Below are 11,366 nucleotides of genomic sequence, written 5' to 3'. Positions count from 1 at the left end.
ATCCATTTAGTCAAAGCTATGGTTTTTCTAGTAGTCATGTTTGGATGTGAGAGTTGGACCATAAAGAAGGTTGAGTGCTGAAGAATTGATGCTTTTGAACTGTGGTGCTGGAGAAGACTTGAGAGTCCCTTGGACAGCAAGGAGATCAAACCAGTTAATCTTAAAGGAAATTAATCCTGAATTGGAAGCTGAAGTTCCAATACTTTGGCCATCCAATGTGAAGAGTTGACTCATTGGAAAAGACCCTGATGCTGGGAAAGACTGAGAGCAGGAGGAGAAGGAGACGACAGAAGATGAGATGGTTGAATGGCATCACCGACTCAATGCACATGAGTTTGAGCAAACCCCAGGAGATAGTGAAAGAAAAGAAATCCTGATGTGCTGAAGTCCAGGAAGTCACGAAGAGTTGGACACGACTTAGCAACTGAACAATGAACAAGAGACGGTAAAATCCATAGTCTGCTGTACCAGACTCTGAACAACTGTGGCGAGCAGATAGAACAGGCAGAGTAGGCAAAGCTGACCACCAGGCCCGCTCAGAGAAACTACCCATAGGAGTCCACACGGCTGTGCACACACTGGGTCCTGGCTCTCCTCTGTCCTGGCACACACTAAGAGCATGCTTTCTGGCCTCCTTATGACCAGAGATCTTCCGTCCACAATGAGTGGAGTTCCCTCAGCCCTCAACCTGCAAGTGCCATGTGCCATAGTAGAAAAATAAAACCGGAGATTTGGCAGTTGTTTGTTTTGAAGAATAACCTAGTCCATTATGACTGACTCATCACCTAAGCTCACAGGTTGAGAACTTTCTACTTAGTAGAATGTTGACATTCAAAGAGGAATTGTGAGATCATATCTGACAAGCCATAGCTTAGCTGCTTCTTAAATTGTTTAGAACAAAAGTTAGACGGATGCTGCTGTTGGTTTGGTGGGAGATGTCCCTGCCTTTTGCACATCTTGTCACATGTGGAAAATGTTAATATGCATATGGCATCTGAAGGTAAACTAAAGGAAAACTGGGAATATCTATATAAGATTTGGTAAAAACTTCATTTTGTTTTTTTTTTTCTTTTTTTTAATCTGCCAATTTATTTTTTAATTTATTATTTAATTGGAAGATAACTGCTTTATAATGTTGGTTTCCACTGGACAACATGAATTAGCTGTAAGTATAAACATGCCCCTTCCTCTTGAGCCTCCCTTCCCCCAATCCCACCCTCTAGGTCATCCCAGAGCACCGAGCCAAGCTCCCCATGTTACGTAGCAGCTTCCTACCCTCTAGGTCAACCCAGAGCACAGAGCTGAGCTCCCCGTGTTACGTAGCAGCTTCCTACCCTCTAGGTCAACCCAGAGCACAGAGCTGAGCTCCCCGTGTTACATAGCAGCTTCCTACTGTGCTGTGCTGTGCTTAGCAGCTCAGTTGTGTCTGACTCTTTGCAACCCTATGGATTGCAGCCTGCCAGGCTCCTCTGTCCATGGGAATTCTCCAGGCAAGAATACTGGAATGGGTTGCCATGGCCTCCTCCAGGGGATCTTCCTGACCCAGGGATTGAACCCAGGTCTCCCGCACTGCAGGCAGATTCTTTACACTCTAAGCCACCAGGGAAGCCCAAGAATACTAGAGTGGGTAGCCTATCCCTTCTCCAGGGTAACTTCCCAACCCAGGAATAGCTATTTATTTTTATTCATGGTAGTTGTATATGTTTCAATGCTACTCCCTCCATTTGTCCCACTCTCTCCTTCCCCCAATGTGTCCATGAGTGCATGCTCTATGGCTGTGTCTCTATTGCTGCCCTGCAAATAGGTTCATCTGCACTATTTTTCTAGATTCTATATATATGCATTAATATGTGATATTTGTTTTTCCGATTTACTTCACTGTACAATGGGCGATTTTATTTTCATAATGTTATATAATTATAATATGAGAAGATTTAGGGAACATGTTTATTATTAAATTTGACAAATCTCCCCTTTTAAATCTTTTTAAATATTTTAATAAAGAAACTTGGGCTTGATTTGGTGAATATAACTTTTCTGCATTATATTTTATGCTTGAAATGGCCACACACAATTCCTGATAAAGACTAGCTGGTGATCATCTCTTCAAAGTCTTGTTATTCACCATGAGAAAACTTGTGTAACAAGTAAACAGGTAATGATGAAAAAACAGGTAACATTTTAAATTATCTTTACAATTCCAAATGGTCGAAATTATACTTCTCAAACCAAATGACTTTTGAATGTTGAAATGTCTTGTAATAATACAAATGTGTTTTTTTCCATCCAATGCAGCTTTTTCAACATCATTTTATTTCAAAAGTGATAAAACTTTCATTTGCAGAACACAAAACACGTGAATTGTTGAAGTTGTCACCCTGTATCTAGCATGGATAGCACAGAGTGCATCAGAGTTCTGTCCACAGATGGACAGAAATATTCAAGATCCTTGATGTTTCCATGTCAGGGTTCCCACCAGGAGCTGTGCCCTCAGGGAAGCCCCATCTTAAACTCCTCATCGTCATTTCATTCTTCTTATAACAAAAGCCAGTCTCCTCCCTGCCCAGCTGACAAGGCCCTCCATTCTGGCCCGAGGACCTTCACACAAGCTATCTGTTACCTCTGCCTGGAACACTCTTGCCCTATTTTCTCCAGATAGCCCCTGTTGGTACATCTAATTGTTCAGAATCCCTTCTCTCACTCCCAATCACAATAAAGTCTCCCAGATGGAGCCTGGAATCTCAGTGGTCCATTAGACTAGCTTTACGTTTAGGTTTTAAATGAACTACAAGGAGATTGTCCACTCCCACTGGATTAGGGGAGCATCAGGAGGGAGATTTGGGGGGATCTTTGAAATCATAAGAAGAAATTTCCCCCATGCTAAAGGGTGGGGATGGGGGAGTTCCATGTCCATCCTCTCATTTATCTAATTGAATGATCCATCCATTGGTCCATCCACCCAATGATTCTAGCATTTTTTCAGTATATATTTAATGTGCATGTCCTGCATACCAGATGCCACATTATTGACTTACTGCTTTCTATTTCAGTATCTTTTACTTTTCCTTTATAATCCATATGACAATTATAAATAGATATTTATTTAGGCATATTTGTTTCCCACTAGACTGTAAACTCCATAAGGCCAGAGAGTGTGTCTTTTCTTTATCTACTGCTGCTGCTGCTGCTAAGTCACTTCAGTCGTGTCCAACTTTGTGCGACCCCATAGACGGCAGCCCACCAGGCTCCCCCGTCCCTGGGATTCTCCAGGCAAGAACACCGGAGTGGGTTGCCATTTCCTTCTCCAGTGCATGAAAATGAAAAGTGAAAGTGAAGTCACTCAGTCGTGTCTGACTCTTAACAACCCCATGGACTGCAGCCTACCAGGCTCCTCCGTCCATGGGATTTTCCAGGCAAGAGTACTGGAGTGGGGTGCCATTGCCTTCTCCGTCTTTATCTACTGCTGTATACCAAAGCCTGGCACAGTCCCTGTATCAACATATATTTGTTAAATGAATAAATGAATTCATCCAAGAATGCATTTGGCCATGGAAATTCTATATAGCAGAAAATCCACATAAAATAATCAGAGGGACTTCCCTGGTGGTTCAGGGGTTAAGAATTTGCCTTCCAGTGCAGGGGACTCTAGATGGATCCCTGGTCAGGGAACTAAGATCCCACATACCATGGGGTAGCTACTGAGCCCACGTGCTCTGGAGTCTGCATGCCACAACAAAGATCCCTCATGATGCGACAAAGACCCAAAGCAGCCACATAAATAAATATTTTGCAAATAATAATTAGAGAGTGAGCTGAATGAGATCACATTTTAGAGAGCATTGGCTTACTTCCTCTTGTTAGTGACCTGCTTCCCTAGCACCACTCTGCCCTCCCACCTTCCCTTGTCCACCATATCCCTTTCTGTTCCTGAATCTGTTTCTCTGGCATTCTATGTTTCTCCATTCCCTGTGCCATTCACATCTGTCATCTGGTACCCAGCAAGTTCTCATTAAATATATACTGAATACATACTAGGATCATTGGATGGATGGATCATTCAATAGATAGACGAGAGGATGGGCATATTACGCTCCACCCCTTAGCTTGGAGGAAATTTCTTCTTCTGATTTCAAAGATTCCTCCCCAAATCTCCAACCTGATGTTCCAGTGGAAGAGGACACTCTCCTTGTAGCTCATTTAAAACTTAATATGAATCTGATCTGATGGGCCCATGACACTCCAGGCTCCATCTGGGCAACCCCTCCATTACTCCTAATGACCAGACTTGAAACAGAATTACTTCATTCTTCAGAGGAGCATGTGGGGAGTTTCTCGCTCTCTGAACAGCAAGCACATACTGCAAAGACATCCTGCTTCTATAAATATGCTTTTCTAAATGTTAAAGGGTTAGAGCAATTTCCAAAGGTCTCTGCCGCAAAGGAGCCCTTTGATGATATTTAATTGAACAACTCTTTGCTTTGAGAAGTGAAGAAACTAAAATATAAGGATTGGAAATGCTTCTTGGTTTTATGTCAAAATACAGGTTTATAGATAAAATAATGGAAAGAGAATTCTCTGTTACTAAAGTCAGGAAAATGAAGATAAACAGATCATCCAAGGAGAGCAAAGCATGTATGGGGTTTCTGTAGGTTGGTTACAGGAAAACAATCTCTCCTTTTTTTAATTTTTATTGGAGTATAGTTGCTTTACAATGTTGTGTTAGTTTCTGCTTTGCAGCAAAGTGAATCAGCTACATGTATACATATGTCCCATCTGTTTTGGATTTCCCTCCCACCTAGGTCACCACATAGCACTGAGTAGAGTTCCCTATGCTATAGGGTTCTCATTAGTTATATATTTTATACATGATGTGGAATTTAGAAAACAACCTCCTTTAGATTCTGTTTTCAAACCCTTAACAACTACTGAAGGCACATTTGCTGAGCAAAATCACTAGAAATCTCTCTCCCTCTTTTGGCATTCAAAAGTGAACATTAAATACAAACATGTCTACAGCAAGTTTAAATATTAACTTCTTTCATAATATCCCTGTGGTGTTTCCAGAGTAAATTCCTTTGAACAGAGGAAACTGAATTTTGTAAAGGTTGAAAAGAGATCACCTAAGTGAAGCAAACTCTCTGAAAACGGGCAAATGATCCGTTTGTCATTTTGTATTTGTGAAAACATTTGAATGACAATTGGCATACTTTCAAACCAAGTCACATCACATCAAGGAGGCAGGAATTAAATCCTCGCTCCTGTTCGATGTATTCAGAATGTTCATGTAATTCTGAATTTGACATGATGTTCTTTGAAGACAAAGAGAACTGGGGGCTGCTGGATTAGTCTTCACAGTATGCTGAGAAGAGAAGGTGAGTGTGTGCACTGGATTTGGTTACAGCAGAGTGGAATTGGCTGTGTATACAGAACCTGGAGATACCGTTCATTCAGACCACAATGCAGATGGCTCCCCCTAGCTTCTTCAGAGAACAACCCTTGGCACAGGTTGTAGTTAGGCTACCTGGCATGAAAATGTCCCCTTAAATTGAGAGGCACCCAAACCACAGGACCCCAAATCCCATTATGGGAGCCAGAGGGTAACCACAGTTCCCCTTCCCCACAGCTTGGCTCTGGACCAGGCTCAGTCAAAGTAAGCCAAAATAAACCAGAGCTCTTGCCCAGAACTCTAAATCCAAAAGCAGTAATACGAGAAGAAAGCAAAAACATTAATTTGAAAATAAATACGCACCCCAGTATTTATAGTAGCACTATTTACAATAGCCAAGTTATGGAAGCACCCTAAGTGTCTGTCAACGATGAATGGATGAAGAAGATATGGTATACATATACAATGGAATACTTCTACTGCTGCTGCTGTTAAGTCGCTTCAGTCGTGTCCGACTCTGTGCAACCCCATAGACGGCAGCCCACCAGGCTCCCCCGTCCCTGGGATTCTCCAAGCAAGAACACTGGAGTGGGTTGCCATTTCCTTCTCCAATGCATGAAAGTGAAAAGTGAAAAGTGAAAGTGAAGTCGCTCAGTCGTGCCCGACTCTTAGCGACCCCATGGACTGCAGCCTACCAGGCTCCCCCATACATGGGATTTTCCAGGCAAGAGTACTGGAGTGGGGTGCCATTGCCTTCTCTGACAATGGAATACTACTCAGCCATAAAAAAGAATGAAAATTTTTCCATTTGCAACAACATGGATGGACTTAGAGGGCATTATGCATAGTGAAATAGCAGACAGAGAAAGACAAATACTGTATGACATCACTCACATGTGTAATATAGAAAAAAAGCTAATGAATATAACAAAAAAGAGACTCACTGATATGGCGAACAAATTGGAGGCTACCAGTGGGAAGAGGGAAGAGTGGAGATGCAAATAGGGGTAGGAGATTAAGAGGTATGAACTACTATGTATAAAATAAATAAGCTATAGGATATATTGTACAGTACAGGGAATATATCCAATATTTTACAATAATTATAAATGGAATGGACTTCCCTGCTGCCTCAGGGGGAAAGAATCCACTTGCCAAAGTAGGAGATGCAGGTTCGATCCCCAGGTCGGGAAGATCCCCTGAAGAAGGAAATGGCAACCCACACCAGTGTTCTTGCCTGGGAAATCCCATGGACAGAGCAGCCTTGTGTGCAATAGTCCACAGGGTCACAAAAGAGTCAGACATGACTTAACAACTAAACAACAAATGGAATATAACCTTTAAAATTATGAATCACCATTCTGTATACCTGAAACTTATAATATTATATATCAGCAATACATTATTTTTAAGTATTAATTTATAAAAACATTATCAATTTAAATAAATAAAAGTGGTCATACAAAAAATGCAGGCTAAGTGGAAATCATCAAAGACATTAGCAGTGGAGTTGAGAAGCCAATATTAATGGGTCGGGTGGGTTGGCACAGACCCCCTGCTCTAGGGTGGCCCCTGCCTGCATAATAAGGACACGTAGCTAGGCTGAGTCCAATCCAAAGCAAAGAAATAGAGGAAAGCAATAGAATGAGAAAGACTAGAGATCTCTTCAAGAAAATTAGAGATACCAAGGGAACATTTCATGTAAGGATTAGCAAGATAAAGGACAGAAATGTTAAGAACCTAACAGAAGCAGAAGAGATTAAAAAGAGGTGGCAAGAATACACAGAAGAACTATACGAGAAAGTCTTAATGACCTAGATAATCATGATGGTGTGGTCACTCACCTAGAGCCAGACATGCTGGAGTGAAGTCAAATAGGCCTTAGGAAACATTACTACAAACAAAGCTAGCAGAGATGATAGGACTCCACCTGAGCTACTTAAAATCCTAAAAGATGATGCTTTTAAGTGCTGCATTCAATATGCCAGCAAATTTGGAAAACTCAGCAGTGGCCACCGGACTGGAAAAGGTCAGTTTGCATTCCAATCCCAATGAAGGGCAATGCCAAAGAATGTTCAAACCACTATACAATTGCACTCACTTCACATGTTTATAAGTTTATGCTCAAAATCCTTCAAGTTACGCTTCAGCAGTATGTGAACAGACATCTTCCAGATGTACAAAAGAAAAAGGTTTAGAAAAGGCAAAGGAACAAGAGATCAAATTGCCAGCATTCATTGCATCATAGGAAGCAAGGGAATCCCAGAAAAACACCTACTTTTGCTTTATTGACTATATTAAGACCTTTGGCTGTGTAGATCACAACAAACTGGAAAATTCTGAAAGAGATGGGAATACCAGACCACCTACCTGTCTCCTGAGAAACCTGTATGCAAGTCAAGAAACAAGAGCTAGAACTGGACATCGAACAACTGACTAGTTCCAAATTGGGAAAGGAGTACAACAAAGCTGTATACTGTCATCCTGTTTATTTAACTTATATGCAGAGTACATCATACAAAATGCTGGGCTGGATGAATCACAAACTGGAATCAGAATTCCCAGGAGAAATATCAACAACATTAGATATGCAGATGATACTACTCTAGTGGCAGAAAGCAGAGAAGAACTAAAGAGCCTCTTGATGAAAGTGAAAGGAGAGTGAAAAAGCTGGTTCGAAATTCAATATTTGAAAAACCAGGATCATGGCATCCGGTCCCATCACTTCCATGGCAGATATTAATATAAGGCGGAAAAGTAGAAGCAGTGACAGACTTTACTTTCTCGGGCTTCAAAATCACTATGAACAATGACTGCAGCCACTAAACTAAAAGACACCGCTCCTTGGAAGGAAAGCTATGACCAACCTAGACAGCATATTAAAAAGCAGGGTCATCACTTTGTCAACAAAGATTAGTATAGTCAAAGCTAGAGTTTTTCCAGTAGTCATATATGGAAGTGGGGGTTTGTCCATAAAGAAAGTTGAGCGCTGAAGAAGTGATATTGGAGAAAATTCTTGAGAGTCCACTGGACTGCAAGGAGATCAAACCAGTCAATCCTAAAGGAAATCAATTCTGAATACTCATTGGAATGCCTGATACTGAAGCTCCAATACTTTGGCCACCTGATGAGAAGAGCCAACTCATTGGAAAAGATGCCAATGGTAAAGAACCTGCCTGCCAATGCAGGAGACATAAGAGTCACAAGTTTGATCCCGGAATCAGGAAGATCCCCGGAGAAAGGGCATGGCAACCCACTCCAGTATTCTTGCCTGGAGAATTCCATGGACAGAGGGGCCTGGCAGGCTATAGTCCATAGGGTCGCACAGAGTTGGACGCTACTGGAGCGACTTCACACGCACACACTGATGCTGGAAAAGAGTAAGGGCAGGAGAAAGGAGCAGCAGAGGATGAGAAGGTTAGGTAGCATCACTGACTCAATGGACATGAATTTGAGCAAACTCTGGGAAATAGTGAAGGACAGAGGATCCTGGCAGGCTATAGTTCATGGGGTCACAAAGAGTTGGACAAGACTTAGGGACTGAACAATAACAACAACCACAGGGGCTGAATCCAGTCCACACTCTGCTCACCAGGCTGGTCCTCGAGAGGGCGGTGACAAAGCAGGCTCCTTTCTAACCCACACAGGTGAAGAGCAGAGGTCCTGACAGGTTCAGGGAAAAAGTGAAAATCACTCAGTCGTGTCTGACTCTTTGTGACCCCATGGCCTATACAGTCCATGGAATTCTCCAGGCCAGAATAATGGAGTGGGTAGCCATTCCCTTCTCCAGGGGATCTTCCCAACCCAGGGATTGAACCCGGGTCTCCCTCATTGCAGGTGGATTCTTTACCAGCTGAGCCACAAGGGAAGCCCAAGAATACTAGAATGGGTAGCCTATCCCTTCTCCAAGGGATCTTCCCGACCCAGGAATTGAACCAGGGTCTCCTGCATTGCAGGCAGATTCTTTACCAACTGAGCTATCAGGGAAGCCAGAGGAATAAGCAGTTTATTCCAGGGCATAACTCTGGCTGTGTTCTGAGTTACCCAGCTTCCCCTGTCTCTGGTCTCCAGTCTTCCTGCGGATCCTCCAAGCTCCTCATTACCTTCCCAGAGTTTCATTTTTCTCCCTAAGGTTGTAGGAGTCAGTCTCTGTTGTTTGCACATCTGGTGTCAGTCTAGCAGAACCCTGACCACACACCCTTTCTTACCAATTTAACATGTTTTGTCACATACAAGCGCCTGGCAAAGGCCAGACTTAATCAGGTGCGTGAAATCAGAAAAGAAATAACATGTTGGATGGGAGTATCACTCTGTTACTCAGATAATAGAAATTCCATATACTGAATTTTTTAATGTTTATTTCTGGAGGAGGGAATGGCAACCCACTCCAGTATTCTTGCCTGGAGAATCTCATGGACAAAAGAGCTGGTAAGCTATGGTCCTTTGGGTTGCAAAGAGTCGGAGGCAACTGTAGCGACTGAGCATGCATGCATGCATTTATTTATTTGGCTGTACCGAGTCCCAGCTGCAGCACGTAGAATCTTTAACTGCAGCAATCTTAGTTGCAGCACGTGGGGTCTGGTTCCCTGACCAGGAATTGAACCCAGGCCCCCTGTTTTGAGAGTTCAGAGTTTTAGCCACTGTAGTTTTTTAAACAGACAGCGATGTTAGAGAACATCTTTCCCAAACCCTTCATTTGGCAGATGAAATCCAGAGAAGGCAGGTGAGTTGTGGAAGGTCACCTAGCTAGTTAAGAGCAGCTTCTACAAGCCTCTCTTATCTTGGCTGCTCAACTGTATTATTTCTGTGGGCAGCAGGATGTGGCTGGAGTTAAGTCTAAGACGAGCAGTCCTTCCACTCACCAAGCTGGGCCCAAACGCTCACAAGAGACGTTGCTGAAATCAGTCTGCCTTCAAACTTTTAGTCCTGGACCAGAAAGCTGAAGGACAATGTTGTGAGACATTTTGAACATTAAAAAATTAAGATTTACAATATGGAGCTGCCTCCACATGTGATTCTCAGAAGAAACAACGAGGACCTAGAGGGAGAGTGGGAGATGTGTGCATGAGAGAGGCAGCGAGCCGCCATTCAGTCAGGTGTGCACCTTCTCTCCAGAACAGAAAGAACCTTTGTCCCACACGTGCTGCAAAAGGTGTGGGGGAGGAGCAGCACTGGAGAACAGAGGGGCTGGTCCAAGAAAGGTTTGGTTTCAAGCGCCTCATTAGTCCTCTGCTTGGTTCACAGAATGCAGGACCTCAAGGAAAAGACAAAGCAAATCGCATTTTCTCAGTTACTGAGTGTGTGCTTGTTAGTGAGAAAATACAAAAATTCCTCCACCAGGGATCTCCCTGGTGGTCCAGGGGCTAAGACTCCAAGCTCCCAATGCAGGGGACCCGGGTTTGAGCCCTGGTCAGGGAATTAGATCCTACATGCCGAAATTTTAGTTCACATGCCGCAACAAAAAATCCCACATGCTGCAACTAAAACCCAGTGCAGCCTAAATAAATAAATAGTAAATATTCTTTAAAAAGTCATCGGGCAATGTTTCAACTGTTATACCTCATACAGCATTCTAAGACACAAAGAATAGGAAGGTTTAGCCCCATTACAGAGCTCTAGAAACAGAGGCCTGGACAGACCATAGAAGTCACAGTCCCTCTCCCAGAGCTTCATCCAATAGACCAGGGGTCCCCAGTGCCCAGGCCAGCGCCAGTCCAGGGCCTGTTAGGAACCAGGCTGCACAGCAGGAGGTGAGCAGAAAGTGAGTGGGGAAGCTTCATCTGTGGCTCCCCATCACTCACATTACCGCCTGAGCCTTCCCCACCAACCCTCACCCCTAGTCTGTGGACAGACTGTCTTCCATGAAACTGGTCCCTGGTGCCAAACAAGTTGGGGACCACTGCAAGATCACAAAGTCCCTACAGTTCAGAGGTCAGCAAACTTCTCGGTAAAGAGCCAGATGGCAAATATTTTAGGCCGT

This window comes from Bubalus kerabau, chromosome 17 (genome assembly GCF_029407905.1).
Source record: "Bubalus kerabau isolate K-KA32 ecotype Philippines breed swamp buffalo chromosome 17, PCC_UOA_SB_1v2, whole genome shotgun sequence".
In the NCBI taxonomy this organism is placed as follows: Eukaryota; Metazoa; Chordata; class Mammalia; order Artiodactyla; family Bovidae; genus Bubalus; species Bubalus kerabau.
The sequence above is the reverse complement of the archived record's forward strand: the minus strand, read 5'-3'. Positions refer to the sequence as shown.